We start from the raw sequence: 25,742 nt of genomic DNA on the forward strand, positions 1-25,742 counted from the left end.
ATTCTGAAGAGAAGATCCCTGCTCAACCAAGCCAGCCTTCTGCCTCACCTGCTTGACTTCTGAAAGTTGGGAATTGCTGCTCCCATGCCCTTAGGAGGTGATGTTTAAAAAGTGACCAGCACTGATGGGCCCCAGCACCTGCAAAAACATTTTCCCAGGGGACCTTACTCACTAATTCCCTGAGCAGCCTGAAGTCTGCTCTCCTCATGCCCAGAGTTGAGGTTTTGCTGGTACTTTTCCTGCTGTGAAAAGATTTTAAACTCAATTGCCTCGTGGTCACTGTGGCAAGATGGCTGCAAATCTCTACTTTGCTCACGAGATCCACTCTGTTGACAAGCAGTAGATCAAGGATGGCATCTTTTGGAGTCAGCTCCCTTAGGACCTGTTCCATAAAGTTGTCATCCAGCTTCTTCAGGAACCTTCTGGCCCAGGCTATACCAAGTGTGTGATGCTTACAGTTAATTTCTGGGAAGCTGAAGTCCCTCACAAGGACAAGGGCAGTTGACTTGGGAGTGTCACTTAGTTCCTCAAAGAATAATTCATTGGTGTCGTTGTCCTGGCTGGGAGGTCTATAGTAGACAACCACAATGACATCCACATTACTTGTTTGTCCCTTGATTCTTACCCAGAGACTCTCCACTGTGCCATTGCCAACTGTGAGCTCCATACATTCTAATCCCTCTATTACGTACAGTGCCACCCCTCTGCCTCTTCTGCCCTGCCTATCCCTCCGAAGAGCCTGTAACCATCTAACAGGGCACTTCAGCCACAGGACTCTTCTCATCAGGTTTCACTTATGCCAGTGATGTCAAATCTAAGAGACTGGGCCAAAGCTTCAAGCTTCTCCTTTGTTCCTCATGCTGCCTGCGTTGGTGCAGAAACATTTCAGGTGTGGGTACATTGTAGCCAACACCATCTGCAGCAGATTGAGGGATCATATTAGTGCTCGTTTCCTCAAGTTTTGGCACATCAACCCATCGCTCATCATAGGTGAGCCTAGTTTCGTCCCCTTCTCCATTCCAAGCTAGTTTTAAGCTTTATCAACAGGCCCTGCTAGCTCCCGTGCTAGAACTCTTTTTCCCCTCTGAGATAGGTGCATCCCGCCAGGTGTCAGTAGACCAGGGATTGAGTAGATTATCCCATGGTCAAAAAACCCAAGCAACTTTGGAGTTTTGCATTGATTGGATAGATCTGCCTAATCCTATCGTTATTATTCCCTGTTACCAGAAGGATCAATGAAATCACTACCTATTGTCCTGATCCCTCTACCAATCGTCACAGGGCCTTGGAGTCTCTTTTGTTTTTTGACTTTGGTTGAACCTGTACAAAAAAACACCTTGCTAGGGATCCATCACAGCACTAAGACAGTCAGGTGTGCACCCTGAGATGAAGTACAGATGATGCTAAATAGCAACCCTTCTTCCTGCCCATCTCTTCTGTCTACCTCTCCCTATTCAACAAAACAGCTCAGACACATCTCATTTTCATGAACTCCACAAGCTTAAACTTAGTTTTAAAAACACTGATGTACTACTGTGCTGATTTAGAAAAATCCAGCAGCCTTGGATTCAACAATACAGAAAAAAGAAGCAGGACAGATCACTATGAACACCTGGAAGTGTCCCAGGTTTGACTTTCAGGAGGCAGGCATGTGTACATGTCTAAACCACTCATGCAGTTAAAGCTATATCATCGAGTTATTAAATTTTTAATGAATACACATTTGTGAATGCTGCAGTAAAGCTGGTGATTTCAGATACATTGAGAGAGCTTCATGCTGAATACATCCTCTGCTTAACATGCTGTTAACAATGTCATATGTGCAAATGAATGTGGTCAATCCATCAACAGTGGTTTTTACTGTGTTCTGGGGCAAAGCACAGGCAATCAAACAATACCAAGGGGAGAAGTGAAAGTTCTGTTCTTCAGTTTGCAGTGCCTTTCAAGAGAGACTGAGCCTCACAGTTCCTCGTCAACGTGTGCTGCAAGGAGTCAGAATTCCTTTCATCAAATTTACAGGAAAATGAGAAAAAGTGGAAGTAGAAGGAAGTAAAAAAGACAGAGACAACTCTAAAGAAGTAATTTCATTGTACACAGTGTGTCTTACGGTTGCTGATTAAAAAAAAGACAATTTGATTCATTAAAAGGAGATTGCCATTTTGTAAACATAGACTGTAGGCTATTGATTTAATTGAGTAAATTCCACCTATCCTGGGATATTGTAGGGATGCACTAAGCCTTTTATATCACTCCAAGCAATTTGGCATATTTCTCTGTATTTTACTTTTAGCTCTCATTAACAAGTGTTTATTTAATTTAATAGCATTTGTAGTGGGAGTATTCAATGTGTGCAAATTCTTGTAACCTCTATTAACAGGTTTCCAGCTCAGGGATACAAGACTCAGTTCCGATAAGTAAAAAAGATGGTCAGGTGCCTTTAGCAAGGAGCAACCCTGACAATGCTGGCCTTCGTGTTTTGTGGTGGTGAGATTATAATTGGAAACAATTTGCCAAAGCTAGGCCAGACTCCAAATATATCAAAATATTCAATGGATTTGAGAACTGCAAGGTATTGGTTAACAGAGCCTAAAATTAAAATGTCATGGTGTCCCAGCTTGGAACCAGCAGAAATTCAATGCCTGAAACTGCATTTTAGATAATCATTTCCCCACAGAAGAGAGGAAGCCTAACAATGCCAACACCTTTTCTGTTCCATCTAAATTAAGTTTGAAATTTGAAAGAGCTGCCTTCTTTTTAGTCTTACAAATAGAGCAAAAGAGAAACGGAGGTCTCGCTTAGACCAGCTCTTATCACTTTGTAGACCAAGGGACTCGACCCTTGTGGGTCCCTTCCAACTAAGGATGGTCTATGATCCTATGAAGTCATGTTTCACTGAGTGCCTCACTTTCTCTGTTTGGAAAAGTATGTATTTTCATGGTGCTTGACTGCTTTTCATCGTATTTCCAGGGATTTGTCAGAACTACGGTATGCCCTAGAAAAATACACCTTACTTCTTTTTCAGCAGAAATTCTCATTCATCATCTCTTATTAGGTTTCAAGGTAAAAATTTTCATCTGTTTACTTCAATTGTTGAAACAAAACCATCCATCACAGTCCATTCATTCTGCATGAATTACTGGCATGAGGCACAACACATTCACAGTGGTCCCTCCCCTACAGATCAAAAGGTAAAATCTCAAACAAATGCAAAAATTAATCAACAAATTCCAATGTAGAAATGAGTTAATGTAAATTCTCCTCTGCTTGCTAAATGTAAACTGACTTTTTTTTTTTTTCTTTTACTTCACTCCATGGCCTGAATGCATTCACAATGAAGAACTATGGAAAAAAAATGGATGATGAATAAAATCAGTACTTGTAACACAAGAAATAAAGAAATCTCACCATAATTTACCAAGAGAATGAGAAAAATGACAGAAATTTTGATACTATAGAAATGGAATCTTGCAGCTTTCCTAAAGATTTTGCTTATGTTCCATGAAGAACGGGACATAAAACTACAAATCTTACATACATCAAACAAATATTCTCAATATTAGGAAAACAGAAGTGATAGTCATACAAATAATAATCTCCTAAGCACATACGGAACTTTGAAAGTAACGGACAATGGAATGAATCGTGTAGGCATTTGACATGATTAGAGATAGAAGAAAAAATCATGTATATTGATGTCTTCTTTTCTTCCCAAATGATGACCCAAATTTGTTTCTTGCCAGCTGGTCTACAACAGAGCAATCGAAGCAATCAACTGGCAAGGAACTCTAAGCCAAGAATGATAGTGATCTTTGCTTCTACAGTGACAAATGCCATCTCAGCTTCCATGTGCTATTTCTTTTACCCAAGAAATCTAATGATCTCCTTCTATAACAAGGCTGCTATAGCTACAGACAGAAAAAGAGTTTATCACAACTGAATAAAGCTCAGCTGTGCAGAAGACAGTTTTCAGATCAGAACAATTTTCTGTGGGAGCTAAAAACCTCACCGTCTTGTTTTTTCCCAAGTGCAACAGAAACTCTTTGATTTTGTTAACACAGTATTTTATAGCATATATATAGTGCACACATAATTTACAAAACCCCCTTAAAAGTACAACACCGTTGGATAAACAATTTCGCACTTGGAGAAGGGAGAAAAAGAATGAACTGCATATGACAAACATTTGTCAAGCTACTTAGCATGTTTCTGCAAGGCAGTGAGAAACTCCCTGATAACGGGAGTAGGAAGAAAATAAATGGAGCAAATGTAGAGGTAGCAGAAAAGTGGACAGGATAAACTATTTAAAACAAAATGCGGCAAACACTTCTATTTTTATAAAGGATTAATAGTGTTCATCACATTAGTTTGCATAGAAAATGATAAATATATATTGCAGAACTATAAACAGAGTTTGTAGTAATTTCTGAAGGGAAATAAGGTAATGTAGGCTTATTAAAATTCAAATGAAAGATTTGTAAAATCCCAAGACATCAGCTTTTGGTGTCATGTAAATGAAAGTAGCCCCAGCAGACACAGGAGGATCACCACCATTTAAACAAGATGAAAACTGTGCTGTTGTAGTCAGTTGATTTGAACTTATTAGGAGAGCACTTGCCAGCTCATCAAAGTGCGGTCTTATTCCTGTTAAGCTCCTTCTCATCCAGTATCATTCCTCTTGATTATTAACATCTTTATTCAGGTACAAAGGCTAAATCTACTGTAAGACACCTGCTATAAATCTGTTTGGAAGTTTGATTGTGTGGTCAGGGGACTCTGACAGCATGTTTATGCATTAAACATACACATTACAACTACATATAAATTTCTTTTCCCTCTTCAGTCTCCCCTTTTACATATTTACCCTTTTACGTCTCTCTGAACTATGGCTCTCTGAAACCAGAACTGACTTGGTATTTCTGTCTGGCACAGTGTCAGAATTTAACAAATAAGAATTAGTAACGATATTCCAGAGGGTGTTGTGCAGTGCCAGAGGAAAGCTGTCATGAGGTCACATGTCAGCTGTGCCTGCTCGCTGCCAGCGGGCTCTAAAGGGTTTTGAGGAGAACCCCTGCAGAATACTGAGCAGGAGAACCCCTGTGGAGTCGTTCATCCAAACCCTGCATCCTGCTACCAGAAATAACATACTGGGGAATAAGGTTGGGGAAAGTAAAAAAGGCAAGGAAAAATAAAATAAGCAATAAACTAGACACACATATACAGCTAAACTGCTTGGAAGTGAAAACTCAGCAGGGAGGTAAATGTTGCTACATAACTTTGAGACCACATACAACACAGAACCTCCAATTTTCATGCAGTTTAATTGCGAGTTCTTTCCTCCTTTGGGAATTAAATCAGTGAGAACCATATAACTTAGAGTGGCTTGTTGTGGGCTCTATCTCCTGCAATCAGTGCCTGGTTTCATTTTTTCATGAATACTGCCTCTGTTGTTGCAAGCATTATTTCTCTTCTCCTGTAAAACCGGATTGCAGAAAAAGGTGTGTGGGAATTTTTAGATGGAAAAGTCTACCGAATTTGAATGAGACAGCTCCACTCATTTCAAACCACGTCAAAGAGTAGATGCAGAAGCTGTAAATGACATGCAACTAAGGGCTCAATAAGGCATCCATAAAAAAGACTGAAATGCAAACTGAGTGGTCCAAATAAAAAAAGGTTGAGTCTTGCCTTTTATTTTTTAATTAAAAATCCACTCCATGAAAGCCCTGTAATAAGTTGAAAAGGGGAAGTGAATTATCTTGATAATATTTGTAGAACAAAAACAATACAATTTTCTGTGATTGAAAGGGATGTAGTGAAAATCAATCAGAACTGAAATGCATCCTTCTTTCCTATTCATCATCATCATCATCATCATCATGGCTGGGCTTCATGAATGAAGATTTGGGAAGGGCTCTACCCACGTTTGTTGCAAGCGCGTTGGTGGTTAAAAAGGCCAATAGGAGATAGACATTCCTATTATCATACTTTTATTAAATTACTGAATTTTTTCTTGGTATTTTCAATACTTGGTAATATGTGGGTGCAGTTATCCCACCACTCTGTTATTTTCATAAGAAAAAACTAAATAATTCAAAATTACCTGCCATTACTTCAGAGAGTTTTAGACCAGAGTAATTTTTGACATCACTTCTCATGATTCCAGAAGGGGGGAACGTTTCTTGCACTAAGTGCCAGAAAAGTACAAGGAAACACTCTACTGAAGAAAAAAAAAAACAAACTAACTCCTTATTAAGGCATCTATTCACCTTAAGAGTTGCATTCACTGTGCGCTTTCAAGCCACATGCACACATTTCCAAGCTTTCTTCTCTCCACAGCCATCCCTCCCTCCCTCCCTCCCTCCCTCCACGTTTCACACAGGTTTCTACAGCAATGCTTACAATCGAGTGCCCAGCACACACACAACAGCAAAATATCCCCTAGGAATGAATGAGGAAGAAAACAGCATTTGATGCTGCCTTGAACGGAATTCAAGTAAAATGAAAACAGCAGTTTTCAGTCATTCATTTAGTCATTCATTCATTCATTCACTGATATTCTCTAACAATTAGTCTACATAATCCTTTACAGCACTTTCTGATACTGAAGAGAATAAAAAGCACCAGAAATCATCTTCTCAGGGAAAGGGGGATGGATGGGCAAAAGGACAGAAAGGAAAGGAGGGAGTTGCACAAGCAAATTCCTGCTCATATGGTATGACTGGGGGGCTCCTGTCCCATTCAGCAGGTTGTGAGAGCTGTGTGGCAGGACAGACTCACCCACCCCTCACCCGTGACAGCAGCTCCTGCCTGGCCCTGGGACAGGACGCTGCCCAACCCTGCAGATGCACTACATGAAATTGGACCATGCATCTCTGGTTTTAGCAAGGAGCTAATGCACAGGCTCCCCACAGGCAGGCTGAACCTGAAGGCACTTGTTCTGGAAGGCTGCAACAAAGGGGTGAGAACCATTGTCTCCATATATGACCTCTCAGGTATCCCTTAACATGCAGATGCTCTCTCTCCATTTTCGTTGGATGAACATAACCTCCTCAGATTCACACTTAAATGGATCCAGAATTGATCACTCAAGTTGAAAAGCTGCTCTTGACCACTTCTTAATGGGTAGTTTTGTCTGTTATCAAGTTTCAGCATGGTTTGCCATCACACTATCTTTAAAACAAAGAGAACTTTACCTTGAGGGCTTGACTTTCCCTGACTTTAAGTTCCCCATAAGATTTCAAGCTACAAAAGGTGCCGGAGTCCAGGGATGGATATTCTGGATGCTGGCAGAGGACCGGGTTTAGCTCAGTGTGCACATGCACATCTCCATCTCCAGATCAAGCCCATTACCTCCAGCAAGCGACATCATAGCATTCAGAAAGACATGCAAACAACTCTAAAGATTTTGTGTACAGGAGAATCTGCCAAATACATGTGCAAACTTTTCTCTATTTCTCTTCTCTACTAACTATTTTAAAATCATGTCTCATTTCAAGCCTTAATATATTAAATTTAAGCCTTCAGTCATTAGGACACTTAATGCCTTTCTGCTAAATGAGGTGCCTCTCTACTAGAATAAATGTTTTCACTGGGATTTCTCTGGAACATAGAGTGTTTGCTTTTAAAAATACCTCATTTTCTAGATGGGTTCTTTTTGTGTTACCCTGTTTTTAGTGCAATTGGGTGACCTTGACTTTTTTTTAATTTTCTGTATTTCAGATTGAAACCTGTCATAATGTCATGTTTTTCTTCTATGTATTCAGTGAAGAAGTTGAGGAGACTGAGGAGAAAAAAGGTCTGTGTATGAAAAAAAAAAAAAGAAATAAATCTCTATTGGCAAAAATACCTTTCTGAATTGCCAGAAAATACCATTATAGTTTCCCCTATGTACCAGCATATATTAGAATATTATCCCTCATTTTAAATAATATGATGTAGTCTATAATTTTGGCCATGTAATTTTTAAAAAAATGCTACTACAAATATTCCCATTCGTTTTCAGCATAAGCATGAATTGGAATTTCCAACTATCTCTGTAAAAAAATACAGAATGAAGATTAAATGAAGCTCACTTTCATTATGTATCACCAGTCTTGGCAGGGCATTGATCCTTTGAATAAGCATTTCCTACAGTAGACAAAACCCAACCAACCAACCAAAACCCTGTTAAAAATAAATAAATAAAATCCTGTTAAAAATAAATAAAATCAGAAAATGGTTGGTTACAGATGTCACAATGCACAAACCTGGTGCAATGTAACAGTGCAACTTAAATGTATTAACTTGCAGCGTTTTATTAATTTCTCAAGTACTACAACCAATTTACAAATAACAGGGACACCATCTGTTCTCTGAATCATGGTAAAAAAAGCCTGCTAGCAATTAAGAGGTTGTACACAAGACACAATTTCTGCAGATTTCACTTTCTTCCTGTTTTGTTTTCTTTTGTCTGCTTGGTCTGGAAACCATGTCATCACACCAGTAGGCATCCTTTCCAGTTGTTTTTGTTTGTTAGTTTGTTTTTTGTTCTAGACTACTTAGCTTACAGATGTACTTTTTTAATCAGTGTATTTGGTATTCATGACTAATGCGAATTTGTAGACAAGATCTGAGAGAATTATGTGGATTTAGATTTAGAGCTTTTCTCATCCTGGCAGACTGACCTTAGTTGAACATTTATTCTGCTCTGGCTAATGTATTCTCTCTCTCTGGCCTCTCAATTATTCTTAGTTTTCCCTTTCTCTTTTTAATAGTTATGGTACATTAGTGTAAGTATTGCTTCTTTTGGATTGTGCTATTACTGAGACTTTGCTAACATGTGGACATCAATGCTGTCACAACTATTTCACTGTTACAGATTTTCACAGTCCTCAAGGGTTTAAAGTTAAAAGAAACTATAGATTTGTTAATGCATTTTGCAATTTGATCACGTTGATGTGTTCAGTAACGTGCTCAGATCTTTGGAACAAGTCTGTGGCCTTTAAATTGTATTTGAGAATGATTCTTATGCACACAATAGCATTCTGTCACATGACAGAATTGCTATTCAGATAAGTCAATAAAGACACAGTGAAATACAAAACAAAGTCATACAGGAGAAGTAAATTATGTAGGCTGCAATATTACTTGATGTCAAAAACACTCTCTTCTGCCAAAACACCTTTCCCTAAAAAAGAAGTTCAAGTTCACTACTACCATAATGCCTTGGACATAATGAACTTTGGACCATAATGAACTTTGACAGCAGAGACACAATGACTATTTTGGTTTCCATTGCAGTAAGTCTAGTCAACATCAAGTACTTTCTTTTAATATATCCCTACCCTTGAAAGAGCACATATTCCTCCTGTCGGTAGAATACTGGAAGGATTAGGATGAGTAGGAATTCATCTCTAATTTTAAACTACAGGAACACCTGGAGTCCTGCAAATATCTGTAGTTGTTGCAAAAAAAACCTTCCACAGACATTGTGCTAAATCAATCCTCCCTGCCAAAACCCTCAAAAGCCTACATAAGTGTGACTAGTAAGATATGATTGCATTTGCCAGTCACACCAAACACAGCATTTTTGCCTTCCATAGTGAATGAGGTGAGGACCTGTCTCTCAGAGCAGAAGATAAACCAGACCAGCATCTTCAAAACGTCTACACAGTGCAACCCTGACTCATGTGACACAGAGGAAGACAAGGGGCACTTTGGCCACACTGCCATTAAGAAACAGAACTTGCAATATCGTTCTTCTCAGCTAAGAGATGTCTTTTGAGATTGACAAAAACTGAGCACATGTAAATTCAAAACTACACAGAGAACACATAAAGAGACTTCACATTCATTTACTGAATGATTTTAACAGCAGAGAATTTAATGCTAGGATTTAAAACCAGAGAATTTTACAACTACCAGTAAAACTGGCCCAATATATCTGAGCACAGGCCTGAATTTCCTGGAAGTGAACCTTCATTTCGAAGGAATCCTGCTCTTTCTGATGTCTGATGCCAGCATTGCACTTCAGTAGCCAGAACTGGAGTTGGATCAATTGCAAGCAGCAATTAAGTGGATCTGAGATGAATGTAATAGGTGTATTTTCAGTGTGGAGGAAATCAGCCACACCACTTGCACTAATGGGAGTTATGCTTTTAAACTTTATTTGTACTGTATGCTGGAAATCCTACTCTGTTCCACTGATCTACAAGGTACTTGACCACTATACTTAAAAATGGAAATTGAGAATGATTATCCTGTTTCACTTTTTCCTCATATGAGTGCCTGACAGTTTAAATACAAATGGAAAGTCCTGACTTATTACTTTATATATAAAAGAGGTATCTCTGCTCATAGGAAATGGAGAGGAGTGGGTAGACACACCTCTAGACTGGATCAGGGAGCACATCACAGGAAAGGGAACACACAATCCTGGGCTCCTCTGGCAGAGCCAGTGACACAGGGGATTCAAGGTGTTGGTAGGGACCAGTGGCACCCATTTTTGTCAGCAGCAGACAAGCAGCATGCATGAAGCAAGCAGGGACAGGACTGGGCTCTCTGACTGGATGTTTTCTGCTACTGGCACGAGCAGGGATGTACACAGGCTGCTCCCTCTGGGCTTCAGAGTTGTGTTCCAAAGTTCATGAACTAACAGAGCCCTCAGAGGCACACACAGGCCAGAAATCATAGTGGGTTTATTTACATTTGAGAAATTATTTGTAGCCTGTGTGTGACAATGTATGTATAGACATTTGGGATAAGAAAGCTCAAACATATCTGATTATTTAATTGCTTCACTTGTTCAAAAAAGCTTGAGTAAAACTACTCCTTCTTTGTGCTTGTGGAATTGAGCCATAGTGATTACATCAGAGCAGAAATCATCTCACCTAACCACAAAATACTTTGCTTTAGGGTGCCTTATGGAAACAGGCTATTCACACTACTGTAGCTAGAGGAAGATTCTTTATGCTAGGAAAGCTAAGGTTGGCTGCAGTTCCTGTATTTACGTGGATGGTGCATATCTCTCTGTACGTGATCAAATATTTCTTTGTTCTGTCTCAAAAGACACGGTGCTGAAATGCACAAAAATAGTATTTTTTAAAAAAAATATTTATAGCAGAACTACTGAGCATTTCAGTACCCTGCCTACCCACAGGATCAGAAGGGCAGAATACCTCTTTACACATAGCTATGAATGAAGAATACCTTTGAAATATCACTCTGGTGCTGCCTGATCTTCTGTTAAACAGAACAGGCTATTTAATGTAGTTCACTGAGTTTTGTCTTTTCCCTGTCACTGCTCCTGACATAATTTCACTCTTAAGAAAAGAGAAGGGTGTATTTTTTTATATGAAATAGATTACATCTTGAAACAGCCATCTGTAAGGTGGTATTGTTCTCATTTTTATTTAACTCTACATTTCCTAAAGTTTGTATACTTTTTCAGAGTTAAAAAATTGTTCATTTTCGCACTTGGCAATTGGCCTGGGAGAAAAGTAGTGACAGGACTGAAAAATCATTCTTGCAGTGATCGAGATGTAAAAATAAGAAGTTGCTTAACTAAGGCAGAAGATATCTTTTTATAAGTCGGTCTTTCTACCAGCAACTGATTTCCACCACCAATTTGAGTTTGGCAACAGGCAAAGATTCTCATTTGCACCTCTGGTACCAACTTATGCCGCTATTGTCTGTATCACCATTTCATAACCCGTGTCCTGCTCCTAAGGGAATAAAATAACCATACAAGCACCAGGCTCAGTATTACAAGTCTGCAGGTCAGGCAGTGGCACAGCAAAGATAATGCATCCACCATTTGGACAAATGTGGTCTCTAGGTGAGAAACTTTCTCAGAGCCTGGTCCAAGGCAGCATGAATGACCAGTGAGAGTCTGTGATAGAGTACCGAAAAGTTGTACTCCAAGAGCAAATACTAATGTAAACAAGGACTATTCTAGAAGTATTGTGGTGGCACATTGCTCCTATGACTACACCCAGATTTGGGCACCAGCCTTGACTCACTGCTCTGTTTTCCAGGCTCTGACTCTCTGCTTTTACCTGGGACTTGAGCAGAGTCCCAGTCCTCTGGCTACTGTTTTGGAAGAATAAGTAGCCAATGCAGACAGCACAATATAATGTGGCATACCAGTATTAGGCAGTTCCTAGTGAAAAGCAAGGACCATGATCTGCTCTGGAACCATCTCAACTGCAAAAAACCATCCACCACCTCTGAAGAAAACTCAGGAAAGGAATTTTGCATTTGTTACAGGTTCCACATGGGTCCAATAGAAGTCAAATATAGTTTTACTGCTGATTTGTTGGAACCACTTTACCTTCCATGCCTGATTTCAATGAGGTTGTTTTTCTTTTTGCTCCTTTCCTCCCTTGATTAGGGCACACCTGATGGATTAATGAGGAAGAAAGAAGCAGCTATTCATTCCACAACGAGTGGGTCCTGTTTCTCTCTGAAGTGTATCATCCAAAACAGCTACTGATGTTTTCAGTGAATGTCTATCAAATATTTATCACTCTGACTACAGCCAAACTTTAATTTGAACTCTAACAATGATGACCTCAAGCAAAGCACTTAAAAAAATCACTAGAACCCAGTAAAATAGAAATTTGATTGTAATATGGCATGCAGCCATCATGATTTATCAGAGTATACCAAAAACTGGTGAGTTCATTAGCATACTACAAAACTACTTCCCTACAACTCATGTAGCTGTTTGGTTGTAGTAGTTAATAATCTACATTGAAATCCTGGGTTCACTACAAACAAAAGCATGCAAATTTCAAAAGAAGCTATTTAGCTTTTGTGTTCTGTTGCATGAAAAAGAGGGGAAAAGGAAAGGGAGGAAAGAAGAAAAAAGAAAAAAGGAAAAGGAAATAAAGTAAAAGGTGGTAGGAAGTGACTTACTGATTTACAGTTTAATTAATGGTGAAATAATTTGCTGAATATCAACAAGGTTTTAAAGATGCTCTGAAGGACTATCTGAAAGTTCAGTAGTGTGTTAAGACTATAACATGCTTCAGTGGTCAAGATAAATCAAGTCAACAAATCAGGGATCTGTTTTTGAAAAATGGAAATCTGTTGTTCTCTGCTAAATGTTGAATTAATCTGTATTGTGAATCAATATTTTTGCTGTTTTCAATACCACAAAAACAAAGTAACTCATTACTCACTTGTTATCCCTTCCCTTTTGCACTTGCAAAGCTGTTAACCCCCACAAAGATGATAGTCAGTTGAGAAAAGCAGGAAGGAGCAAGGGCAAACGGCACAAAAGATCATTTCATTTGCTTGACTAGGCACATTAATGAAGTCCACTTAGATTGAAAAAATGCAGTGAGCACCACAGCATCATACATTGTTTTAGCTTGAGTGATTCAGAGTTTATGCCATTAAAATGTACAGTAAACTGCAATTAAGCAATTAGACATGAAAGAGCATAGGCTGGGTTGAAATAATGTTAGACCCCAAATGCCTTGTTTATTTTATGCTTTGAGCAGTTTCAGCTTTAACTCTATTTCAAAATGACATATGCCCTGTCAGAGCTGTCTAACTGTGGTTATAAAAAGCTATCTCTTTTTCTTTCCTACCACAAAACAATTCTTAAAGTATTTTGTTCTTATACTTTTGTGTAAATCCTTCCAATTCCTGTTAATTTGTTTGCTGCTCATAGAAGCTGCCTTCCAGAAAGTGTGATGATGGCTAAAAGGCAAAAAATGAAGTGGAAAGACAGGAAAGCTTTCCTTAATATTTGGAGAAATAATAATTTAGTCTACAGGATAGTTTTAGTATAAACTAAAAAGGATGCCAACATGAAAAATTATTTTAATTAAACTATGAGTAATTGTCCTTGTTGGAAAAAAACCTTGTTGGAAGAGATAGATTCTCTGCATCTCTCAGATTAGAATGTAAAATATATAAATAGGAAACTCAGATGAAGGATGTACAGAGAGACAAGATAAGGTAAACTAAATTGTAAGGGAGAATTATGACTATATCTCATTTTTACATTTTTTCCAATAATTTCCTGGTGTAAAAAAATTCAGGCCTCACGAAGACTCAGTGATGAAGTCTAGCCTATACGCAGCAATGAAATGAATAAGGGAATTTTAGTAAAAGAAAGGAGAGATCAATACAGAAATCTTACAGCATAGGACTTCATAGATGATGCCAGTGTTTGAAATGGTCTAGGACATCAGGATATCTTTTAAACATGTTTTGGTGATCTCAGTTGAAACCTACAGAATGAACTTTTATCACACCAGCAGGTCAATGTAAATATTCAGAACTTGTAAATATTCATTCTGACCACGGGATGACATCATTCTGATTCTCATAAAGCAGAGATGACAGTTGTTGAAAGTGTTAGGAAAAGATTAGGGAAAAATAACTGTCATTATATAGTTTTGCTAAGGAGAGTTTAAAAACAAACCTCAAAAAATCCTACAGAGTTTAGAAAAAAGGATAGCTACACTTAACATGTCATAGTGGGATTTTTAAGCACTAGCTTTCACATTTTTACATGTGTATTAAATTTATTTTTAGGATGTTTTGTTGTATCCCAAAACATATTTCTTTTGGTAGAAACAGGAAGGTAAATACTTTAAAAACTATTATTGCATAACAGCTACTAATCAGCAAGGTATGCTTCCACTTTTATTTCCAAGAGGAAAAAAACCATATACTACATCTGTAGGTTTTATTTTTTCCCTTTTCATTCTTTTTTCAAACAGAGTGTATGTGCTTGAGCCATTAAATTGAAATATTAAAAGGAGGCTTAAAGTCTCAAAAAGTAACTAGTGAGATGTGATTTAGGGGAAAACATGCCAAACAAACCAACTTCACCACATTTTAAAATTAGAAAAAACAGGTATATAAAGTGCATTATAATGTGTTTCACATCTGAAGCAGCTGGCACCAAACATAAAAGGGTCAAGCTAGGGAGACTGAACACTGGCCTGATTCAATGCCACAGATTTTACTGTATGAGGCCATCTCTCTCTTTGCAGCATTGACTCCCGATCACAGGCAGTATAAGACCTTCCACAGGGAGCAAAAGCAAACAGTGTTTGTGAGGTATCAAAACCTTCCCTGCTCTCTGCATAGCAGGAAAAATGTCTGTTCAGGCTCCAAGGCAAAACTTGGTTCCCAACAAAACAACTGTCGTGAAAAACAAATGAAACTGAACAAAACCCTTCTACCCTTTTTGTAACCCACACACTAAGATATCTTCAAATAGCTTATTCATTATTCTGTAGGGAGCCTTCCGCAGCACTCCTAACCTCTGTGCAGAGCCAACTGCACAGTGAAGAAATTAGTGACATTTGTGAGATCATGAGATATTTTGGAGAGAGTGAACTCTCATTTTTTTTCTACCCAAGTGACTGTCTAGTTGTGTTCCTGCCAAAAATTTGTTTTTCTCTTTCCATGTTTTCTGTTCTTCCTTTTTAAATTAAGGTCAGTTTGGAGTCAAAGATTTAACACAGCTGAGTTTTCGGGTTTGTATTGAGAATAGTCATTTACTCATTTGAACTCTAAAATTCAAGTTTTCTTACTTTCTCCAAAATTTATGAACTCAGCCATATTGCAACTATATAGTTAATCAAGTTGTGAGTATTTAACAAAAATAAAAAAATAAAATGGAGGTATTAAATATTTTACATTTGGGTTTTAGCATATATAAGTCTGTTAGCAAAAATGCAAAGTTCAATTTCCTGATGTCTTCCCAAAATAATGAAAATAAATGTAGAGGTTACGAAAGCACTTGGCTCAGCAGACTTGCAGACTAATGTCCTCTGTTTTTCAGAACAGGAGGAATGTGGATAGTGGCCAGGACATCTGTCAGACAAACTCTATCAACAACCAGAACTCAGCAAGCCAGATGTGTGCAATCTAATAATCCTGGTAGATCAATATTATGTAACATTGAAGTTGATGAACTTGCAGTACAAAAGAATTTATCTGTGACCAATCATGATCAGTTTATAGTGTGAGAAGACTACCTGAAAGGAGGTTGTAGCCAGGTGGGCGTTGATCTCTTCTCCCTGGCAACCAGCAGTAGGACAAGAGGGCACAGGTTTAAGCTCTGCCAGGGGAGGTTTAGGTTGGATATTAGGAAGAAATTTTTTACAGAGAGAGTAATCAGACATTGGAATGGGCTGCCCAGGGAGGTGGTGGATTCACCATCCCTGGAGGCTTTTAAGATAAGACTGGATGTGGCACTGAGTGCCGTGGTCTGGTAACCACGGCAGTGTTGGATCAAGGGTTGGATCTATAATCTTGGAAGTCTTTTCCAACCCAGTTGATTCTATGATTCTATGATTCTATGAAGACACAATTACGGGATTGACACTGCAGGACAAACCAAGTTTGCTTTTTTTTTTACTTATTTTAAAAAGACAAATAACAATCACCAAAATCAGCAGAAAGGATAAGAGACTAAAAAGAATTATGTCTTTAAAGCAAACAAATAGGAGCCAGCGTGATTTATCAGAGACATATAACAGGTCATCAGTACATGACATATCAAAAAAACCTTAGGATCATTATTCAGAGATTAATTATCTCTGAGGGTCATGTGGTCCAATCCCTTCCTCAAACCACGACCGATCTTGCAATTTTTTCCCCTAAAATCTAACTAGATTTCTTTTGTTGCAACTTGTGTCCATTTCTACTTGTCCTATCACCTTTTATTTTTAGCTGCAGACAGCTGTGAGGTCCTCCCTCACCATTTTTTCTTACAGTTTAACAGTCCCAGGCCCCTCAGCCTCTTCTCACCTTATCCTTCTTGTCCTTTTTCTTCAAGAAATGCTCTGTGCCAATAAACCTTCATAAGGAACGGTTCTTGAAAGGTAGGAAATGCCAATGCAAACTTACTTAATCCTTGAGTATGCTTTATTTACACAGTTACATGAGTTATGAGGCAAAACTCATCTTCAGTGAGTACACAAAGCTGGTACATTATTTAATGTAAGACCTCTCTCATGTTGTTTCCAGAGCTAGATGACAGGTAGTAGAAACTTCCATGGCCCAGAGACTGACCTGACAAGACCACTGAACAGAGCTCTCAGGTCTCTGTTACCAGAGCAACCCCTTCTCTCTCTTCTCCTCCTGGTCATACGGTCCTGCCCTGTTGCCCTTGTGCTCTTAACTTTAGCCTGAACACTTGGTCAGCCAAATCACCTCACCAAGCTGCAAGGGACTTTTTTGGATTTTTTTTTCTCACTTAAAGAGTCAAATCATCTGTCAAAAGCCAATGCACAAGAGGGACTGTGGCTAGGCAGCCAGACTTGGGGGCAAGAAATGGATAGAAGGAGCACATCCTGTTTTGACTGGAGAGATTGTCTTGCATATAAAAGTAACAGACGTGCCTCCAACAGATCTCTAGTAATAATGTGTATAACAAATTCCCACGTGAGAGAATCCTGTACAGCCTATGTTTTAGGTAGAGAACAAAGGACAAGAATGTGTGAGAGCTACAGAACTGAATTATCACAACTTTGGTGAAAGAAGGAGATGACATCTCCCTTCCACCCTTCATAAGCACTCAACAATGAGTCAGGACCAGTTTCAGGATCTCAGTTTTACAGTGCCCAGGGAAACCAATCAGAGTGGAGATCTGTACACAAAATAAGAATATATGTTAAAAATCTCCACCTTATTGGGTCTTAATTGTCTAGTCCATCAGGTAGAAAGCAGAATTATTAAAAAAAGCAAAGGAGAGAAAAGTAATTCAACTGTCTTTTCAGCATTGCTTTTGAAGGCGCACTCATCTCCCCCTCACTGCCTCACAGTGCAGTATGACAAAGGTTTGATGTTTGCCTCAATGGAGAGCAGCATCTTGTGCAAGGAGTTGAAGACATACAAATGGCAGCATTTTTACTCGCCTTTTCTCTCAGCACCTTCAGATAATTTCACTCCTCTTCAAATAAAAAATGCAAAAAGTCAAGGCTACTACAAATACAAAGGAGGTAAAATCAAAGCAAGATTACTAAATTCTAGCAATTCTTTTGTAAGTAAATCAGAGCCATGGCAAACTGGTGATAATGTAAGAACACAAATAGCCCTGGAGTTAGAATGGAGGAAACAAGAGTCTCCTTTCTTCCAGTCTAGACAAGAAAGTAATCTTCTTTTATTAGACCATATTTCCCTGCACTTATCACAACTGGAGCAATAAGATTTCATAGTGTGAACAATCACGCATTGCACATTCTTAATTGTAATCAAAGTTTGGAGTTTCTAGATTATTTAATTAAATATTCTCCTACTGCCTTTAACATATCACAGAATGATAGTATTCTCATAGCTCAAATACATCTGTTTGAGAGATCTGACCTATCCCTACTCCTGAATGAGTCATCGTATAATTACAAAAGCCACAAGTAACACTATCGATCATCCCATATATTTACTGATGAACTGTGAGCGACACAATTCCACAGAGAGCAATACTGAAGGAAGAAGCTGAGCAGCCAGCAGGCCAGACATGAGTGCAGACCAGAAACTTTCAATTTGCATTTGGACTTGTTATTGTCCACAGATTAGACTCATTCAAAATTTCCATCCAGCCAAGGCAATCAGAGAATTGACAGGAAACAGAGAGAATTCAGTAACATGACTCCCACATGAGGCTGGAGAAAGCCAAAGGCCAGTTTTGCTGTTCTTCGTTAATTAATATCTCCATGCAGTCCTTTCAATTTAGGGAAGGCTTCAACAAATGTTTGTTATGATTAAGCATCACTTTAGATGATGCTTAACGCTGGAAAGGTAAATAGGGTAAATGAAATCATGGAAGTCAGCACATTGTCAACCACTTGCAATGGAGGAGTTTCATGGTGATGCTGAGGGCAAATGGCAGAGTAACTGCATGCAGAACACGCTGTGCATTATTAAGACTTGGCAATTGCACAACTGATTAAGAGCTCACCATCACAAATGCTTATTCACAGAAATAATTGCTATTCAGATAAGAAAGCCTAATGAAAGCAGTGGATCTGCTAAAATGCTCACAAGGACTGAGGTCAGAGTAAGACTCATCTACAAGCTAAAAACAAACTAAAGCAGTCTGGCTTATTCTCTGTCTTGAAGAATAATCACACACAGTCCTAAAGCAAGAAAGTAGGGCCTCAGTTTTAGGTCAGGTGTTTCCTTGATAACATTCTATGCTGTGTTGTGCAAGAAATTACCATGATCTAGCTAAGCAGTAGGTGGAAAACAGTCCATGACGGATTTAGCCATCTCTACCAAACACTCTGGTTAATTATACAACAATAAAATGCATTATTTTTATCTTCTTTTTGCATTGAAAAGATCTGAGTGCAAAATATGATAATAACTTTAAAATAAACTTTGTCCCATTTTATACAACACAATAATAACAAATAAGATACAAAAACAAGGTATGCCATAGGATTACAACACTACTGTCCTTTTGCATTTTGCAATATTAGAAATAAGAATTCACATTGCAATGCTTCAGCCCTGTTACTCACTGTCATTTCAACAAGTGCTTTAACAGAGCACACAGCAAAGATGGTTGACTTGTAGCTTCCCAACTAAGCAGTTCTCTTGTGTTGATCACAAAGCAGGTACCTTCTAGTATATGGTTGGCAATAGAAGCAATCAGTCATAAAAACAACAGAATGTCAAGAGGGAGCTGCTGAGACCAGGCTTGCTGGGTTACACAAAGCCCAGTGGGCCACCCGAACCAGACTAGTCTCCAGCATGTCACGATGCAGCATTAGCCATGTAACTGCTTCTTGCCTTTGAGACCCACAGTTGCCTTTCTGAATCAGGTGCCGTGCAATTTGTGGCCACATAAAGGCTCCCTTGGGAATCGTCAGACCAGAAGCAATCTGAAGCGTATCTAACACTGGATTAGAGAGATGATACTTCCGTAAAACTCTTTTACCATTAAAATTCCATTCATGGACACATATGTCTTGGTCTACAACTCAAGACAGGTGATGAGCGTTAACTTTAAAACTTTAGGTTTTCAACAGGATTATCAGTTGCATAATTTAGCCAGTAAAGTTCTGGCATAGTCTTTCTCAGATCCACAGACAAAATTTCTATAGACAACAATGGGAACAAAATATACACAGAAAGGCAAATGAAAAAAAGCAATCCTTTCCTAGATTCATAGAATATTTATCATATTCTTTTGAACATGTTAATGTAGATTCCACACAGCAGTGATGGATTTCCGTTTTCACAGTCTATGTCATGTTAATATCCATATTTTTCTGCCTCTAGGTTTAGCATTTGACAGTGAGCCATTAGATAAACCATGAAGTACAAAGGGAAATACAAAACAAAAGCATGCTCAGAGTTTCTACAATGAGCAGTGCAGACTTTGCCAGATGGAGCAGATGATATGGTCAATGAAGGTGCAGAAGGTGAAAGAATTAATCTAAGGAAATTAACAGGATGCCTGACACCAGACTGCTCCACAAAATCTCTTGTGTCAGCTTCAGCCGTGTATGCAGTCAAGTGCGCATGGTGGACATGCACTAATTATGTGTGCCTCTCTCTGCTCTTACGGAATTTATTGATTGTTTCTACTGTGCTTTTTTAATTTCTTTTCCATTATTTAGTTTGGCCAAGAAATCTCCACTCCAAACACTTTGAATTGCAAATTACAGCTGCCAAAAAACTAGCCTCTAACTCTGGTTCTTACGCATTTTCCACAGTGTTTCCAAAAGCATCAAAAAATGCCCTTTCTTGAGAACTGACACCATTATATTCCCATCAGCAGCATATTATGCTTGTGCAGTGCATCTACAATTATATCTGGATTTTCCATGCGTATAGCTGTTTATTTGTCCCCACACAATTTTTCATCTTCTTTCAAGATCTACTGAGGATGCAAGGGAAGAAGTACATAGTCCAGGATGACAACAGAATTTCTCAAGATAGACTTCTGTGGTTCCCAATATGTTCCATCTTCAACTATTCAGTTATGAAATTTGGAAGACTTGGATAAAAAGGTCTACTTCCTACAGCAAGGGCTGATTTTGGGTGCCTTGTACTACAGTCTCAGAATTTTCTACACAAAGTGTAGAAGAAAGTGTCTTTGTGTAAAAAATTTAGCGATAATAACTTTGAAGAGATGGAGTTTGCTTCTATTCCCACAAGGCATATATGTGTTTGTGAGCAAGTTTATGCAGAAGAAAGAAAAGGCTTATAACCGTTTTGTTATTTGGAAGACTCACACTTACTCCCTGCAGTTCCCTTTACTTGTATTTAACTCTACTCCAAGTTCTTCCTCTTAAAACTTCTGCAGGTCTTCAGACAGCCTGTGACACTGTGCAGGAGGGCCAAGGTCAGAGAGACCTAGACTTGGGCATGTGTACAACTGCAAGCAGTGTTATTACATCAGGTGATGTCACAACTGACCTAAGAAGGGACATCTCTGAACTAATGGTTCCAACCACTGTTCTCAGTGGAACACACTGGAGGGAGAGGTTAGCCAGACTTATTAACTGATTTAATGATGCCCTGGCATTATTCCAGAAGTACCTGTGCTTACTGCTGCACCATGAAACCTAAAACACCCTACGGAATCAGCTTTCCATGGAACAAGGTAGTCTCTTCAGACAGTATATCCTTCCAAACTCTCCCACGCTCACAGCTTGTTCACCCTGTTGCTCTGAGAAAAACTTTTCCAGGAATTTACCCTTCTTCTCCACATCTCTCCAAACTGGTCATGATCTGACCTAAAACACCAGGCCATTTTAGAACACCAGATACCTGCCACTAAGAAATAAGACAACAAGAAATTCTGCCTGTCTCTTTGTGGTGGAATACTCAAACTAAGGAAAACTGATAGATTATTCATAAAGAAAAAAGAATTCTGACTATGATTTGCTAAATTGAAGAAAAATGTTCAAGTTTTTAATAGCAGAAATAATGCCCACATCTTCTCTTTTGGAGCTTTTGCTCAACCACTAAAAGTTGCTGAATTTATATTCCCCAGATTTCACCAAGGACTATTCAATAAAGAAGGTATTCCAGTCAGTAAAACCACTCCAAAAAATCTTTACCTGCTTGTAATTATCTAGCTTTCTTCCTCCTATCATTTCTACTACTCTCATTGCCAATTATTTTCTTCTAATGAAAATCAAGAGACACTTCAAGAAGAATAATTTCCTTTACTTGTCAGCTCCCTTTCCCTTTCCCTTTTATTAGCACTAGCTGGTGCCTGCTGCTCCTACACTTCTCCCAGCACAAGTATCTCAGAGCTCCAAGCTGACATTTCTGAAAAATGAAATATATATACCACCCTTATAACATTCTTCTGACCCATTTAAATTTTTTTTTATAATTTATTACATTTTATTTATTTTATATATATATATTCCTATACATTATTTATATGTGTCAAAATCTGAATTACAATTTGTCTGCTAAAACCTTCTTTTCAATAACTTTGTAGGAACATACTTGCATATATACAAATAAATGGAAAATCTTATTAATTCCTTTGTGATAAGACAGTGCCTGTAGCATCACAGCTTGATAATACACATATCTGTTATTGCAAGAGAACAAATGTTTGATGACTAACTTACTACAGATCAAGTCCTTAATATCTTAAAGTAGATATTCCTGTAACATCTTACCCCTCTGGTTTGTCAATGGACTGTAGTGCACCAACTTGGGAGAATCCATCTCTACCTTTACATGCTTCTGTGCCTGAAAATGCCACAAGATAAACATGATGCTGTTGAAAGCAGCACAAAATATCTTTTATCTACCATGCTCTTTGTAGAGCACTATCTGCAAATGGAGAGCTGAAGATATGAATTGTGTATGGTGGGAATCATTGCAATGTACAGTGGGAATCACTTCCTTGCAATGTGAAGCTGATGTACTTTGGGAGATGAGGTGTTTGCATACACGTGTAAGTGCGTGTGAAGGGGGGATAAATATACTGAACAAACTTTATCCAGAAGTTTTACCTCAAACTCCAAAGTACAACACAACATATTAAGTTTGTCTATTTATGGAAATTAATATCACAATTCTAGTCCAATACAGGTAGAATAATACACCTTAGGATATTGGTGTTCGAAAATATTACTTTAGCATTTTCCCAAGGAAGTCAAGATGATCAAGCCATGATGAGCAACCTGATCTAGTTGAAGACATCCCTGCTTAGCACAGGATGTTTGTACTACATGATCTTTAAAGGTCCCTTCCAACCCAAACTATTCTGACTGTATGTTTCTATACTGTTTAGCCTCTATAGCTTTTCTTCAGCTGTATTAGAAAAGTAGCTGTCCAGCACTATAGGCACAGACAGTATATACTTGCAATATACTGTTACTTCACTAGATTATTTTCTAAGGGAAATGACTGCTTGATTTAATATTGCTTCAGTTGTTAAACACCTTCTCATAATTAAGCCAAAGACGGTACTTTGCTGACAACTAGTCAACACTAGAATGTTCCTTGTTTTAGATGACTGGCATAAGGCTTTCATTTTGTTTTAAGTGAAACTAGATTTTAGGAAGCATTTCTTTACTGAGATGGTGGTCAAACACTGGTGTTTGAGGCATTTGAATAATGCCCTTAACTTGGTCAGCCCTGAATTGGTCAGGCAGTTGGACTAAGTGATCATTGTAGGTCCTTCCAGCTGGAACTATTCTAATGTAAATAAATTGTTAATAAATTGTTAAATAAATTATTAAATATATAAGAGACAGAAAAAGTCATAAACTGCCTCTCCCAGGGAAGGGTAAGGTGCCTAGCAATGAACATCAGGGCTGCTACATTCAGTGCAAAGGTGAGAATCAAAGCATTGGCTCATGCCTATTATTGGCCTAAGGGATTTCAAGACAGCAAGACTGTTGAGCTTCCATCTGGAGAAAGCCTGCTTGATTGAGAATAATTGATGTCACAGTATTTTTTCTCTAGATAATGACTTTTTCTCTCCCGTCTGAAGCACCGCTGTCATTTTACTGCTAAGGTTCCTTCCGACCTTTGCGTTATACCACCGATGTGGCAGTATAGCCATTGGAGCACTGACACCAAGAAGACAGAGGAGAGGACTGCAGCGGCTAAAATGTAATCTCAAATGGAACTCGAATGATTTTGTCAGCAAGTGGTCTCACTGTGTCAAAAGATGTAAATGTTCAGCTTTTTGTTCATCATTACCTTGCTTTAAAATAACCAAGAAACAAACACTGAATTCAGTGAGGTAAGATCACTGTGAACATTTTGCTTTAGAGATCTGTACAACGTTTCATTATGAAGCATTATTAGATAAAGCCCTGTTTTAGGTGGTGTGTATTTCTGAGAGATAGTTTTCTAGTTTTCAAGCACATCGCCTGTAAAACAGATATCTTCTATCTCTCTCTCTCTCTCACTCTGTCTTTACATTGTCAAATTCAGACACGCAACATGATTTGCAAAAGCTAAAAAAAAGACAAACCCAAACCGTGGCATGAATTTAGATGCTTAATTACACATTTAAGAACCAGATCTTTTACCCTACCTTGAACGAATGGGCAAATAATCTTGACAGAATGATACATGCTTTATCATTGTTTTATCACAAGTACATCCAAAGATTTAATTTATATCTTTTACGATGTCATTCATGACAAAGACATACATAACACATAAATACATTACTAGCTAACAGCTGTATATCTCCTCTCATCATCCTGAGCTTTGAAAACTGAACACAAACATATTGGCTTGTTATCCTTTAAAAGGCATTGATGAACATTTTCTCTCTCCTTCTTCCTTTGTTTCATCTGTCAAGCATTAAGGCTTTCAACTGCCTTAGTTGCAAATTAAACTGTTATTGGGGAATTATTATCTAGGTCTATATAAAATCCTTTACTTTTGCTCCATGCATTAGGCAAAGCTGCCATTGTCTGAAGAATACAGCAATAACACACTATAAAATATGAAATTAATAAAACAAGTGCTGTGTTTCTCGTACTATCAAATTCATAGATTTAACTAGCGTACAGAGAAGAAATGCCTGTTGTCTGTCCCTGAACACTCCCACCATTACCTCAGTGATAACAGAATGTTCTCCTGGCTCTGGAATACGTGCACAAAACCCAAACATAGTGTTTCTTAATTTTTGTCAGTTGAGAGGAGAAAAAATATCTCTTCTTTCTCATCCCCCAAAACCTGTGGCCCCTCTGATGTCCCTTCATATACTTTCTGAAATGGAGAATAAGCAGGAATGAAGCAATTATGAAAATGAAATGCTATTGCTTAAAAAATTTATAATTTTACTCTTTTAATTGAAAATGAAAAAAATATCAGTCATTAGTAAGTTTCTTAGTATACTTGGTGATAGACTTTGACAAGACAGAACCTACGCCAACATTGGAAAATTACCGTATTAACTTTATTTTCCCCTACTGTTTGTTTATATGCACAGGGATGTTACGGTGCTTCTAGGGATCAGTAAGATTTGTACACCTTCCTGGTTTTTTGGATGAAGAATGATCACAGTGACTGAGCAAAATCATGCTAAATAATTACTAAGAAGTCAGTAAAACTCAGGCTGTCTAGAATATCTGGCCCAGTCTTTCACTCTCTGCTACATGAAGTGCAGTTTCTGGCCAACTCAGCTGTCTATACACAACAGGCAGAAAGGGAAAAATGTAAGGTGTATGCCAGCCTCTCCAGCCTTGCAGGACGTCAACTGACAGCCATTTCTCTAACAATTCCCTCAACTAAGTATTCCTTTGAACTGGGATTTATGCAAATGTTTATGTCAACAAACA

The 25,742-nt window shown here is 38.3% G+C and overlaps 1 protein-coding gene and 1 long non-coding RNA gene across 2 annotated transcripts in view; one reads left to right on the forward strand and one right to left on the reverse strand.

Annotated features, from left to right (window-relative positions):
• The window catches only part of PLXDC2 (plexin domain containing 2), a 257,174-nt gene that overhangs the window by 191,865 nt on the left and 39,567 nt on the right, over positions 1-25,742 (reverse strand). The window lies entirely within an intron of this gene.
• Positions 762-2,166, forward strand: LOC113987633. Its single transcript, XR_003540601.2, has 2 exons — positions 762-990; positions 1,930-2,166. It is a non-coding gene; the product is annotated as an uncharacterized LOC113987633 (long non-coding RNA).

Source organism: Pipra filicauda, unplaced genomic scaffold, assembly GCF_003945595.2.
Source record: "Pipra filicauda isolate LSUMZ 115617 unplaced genomic scaffold, ASM394559v2 scaffold65_size3143899_pilon, whole genome shotgun sequence".
NCBI lineage: Eukaryota > Metazoa > Chordata > Aves > Passeriformes > Pipridae > Pipra > Pipra filicauda.